Source organism: Microtus ochrogaster, chromosome 17, assembly GCF_000317375.1.
Source record: "Microtus ochrogaster isolate Prairie Vole_2 chromosome 17, MicOch1.0, whole genome shotgun sequence".
Classification (NCBI taxonomy): domain Eukaryota; kingdom Metazoa; phylum Chordata; class Mammalia; order Rodentia; family Cricetidae; genus Microtus; species Microtus ochrogaster.
Genome location: NC_022019.1, coordinates 21070777 through 21071950, shown reverse-complemented (window position 1 = coordinate 21071950; position 1174 = coordinate 21070777).

Here is a 1174-nt window from a genome sequence, read left to right as displayed (position 1 = left end):
ATGCTGGTACTATACGATGCTGGTACTCTATGATGCTGGTACTCTAAGATGCTGGTACTATAAGATGCTGGCACTATATGATGTGGGGTGGCTCAATCCCACCTCCACGGCCCCAAGGACTTGATGTTATTCTAGCTATTAGAGTCTGTAGACTATTAGTTGATAGCCAACAGCCATTTCCAACATCATATGTGCACAACTAGGCTGGTATAGAATCAGTATTAGAAAACAATGCTACCAGTTGTTACAACCAACTGTTAGTTTATGAAAAACCTCACATTTTGTTCTTGGGTACCCCACCCCCACCTGCCACTCCCACACAGCGGAAGTTAGAGAACATGGCAGTTTTAGAAATCTAATTTGTTGGAGTTCAATAAGTAAAGAAGCTTTTACCTGGGCGCTGGGCTGAGAGAGGTCTCCAGAGATGCTCGACATCTGTGTCCTGAACAGCACAACACTGGTAGATTCCAGTGTTGTCATCAGTGATCATCCGTGGTGAAGGCGTGATGGGGGCATGGCGGGGGCGTGGTGAGGAAAGAAGGCTGACACATCTCGGGTATCAGAGTGAAAAGAGAATGGGAAAACTGTGCTGGCGATTTTCTGACTGAGGAGAACGAGCTTCTAAGTGATGTATGTAACACAGCGTGGGGAGGTAGAGGGTTTGTACACTGTCTGCTGGGTACCCCGACCCTTACAGTGAGCACAGGATTATCCTCTGGAGCAGAACCAGGAGCAAGAACTGGCTCATAGAGTTACGAATGCTGAGACTCTGTCATCTACAAGCTGGAGAACCAAGAAACAGGCTGTTTGTCTTAGGGTTTCTATTGCTGTGAAGACCTTAACCAGAGAGTGGTTCTTATAAAGGAAAATATTGAAATAGGACTGGATATACAGGTTCAGAGGTTTAGTCCATTATCATAATGGTGGAGAGCATGGTAGTGCATAGGTAAACACGGTACTGGAGACAGAGCTGGGAATTCTTCATCTGGATTGGCAGGCAGGCATGAGAGAGAGAGAGAGAGAGAGAGAGAGAGAGAGAGAGAGAGAGAGAGAGAGAGAGACTGGGCCTGACTTGAGTTTCTGAAACCTCCAAGGCCACCCCTAGTAACACACTTCCTCCATCAAGGCCACATGTCCTAATCCTTTCAAGTAATGCTACCCCCCCTCCCATGAG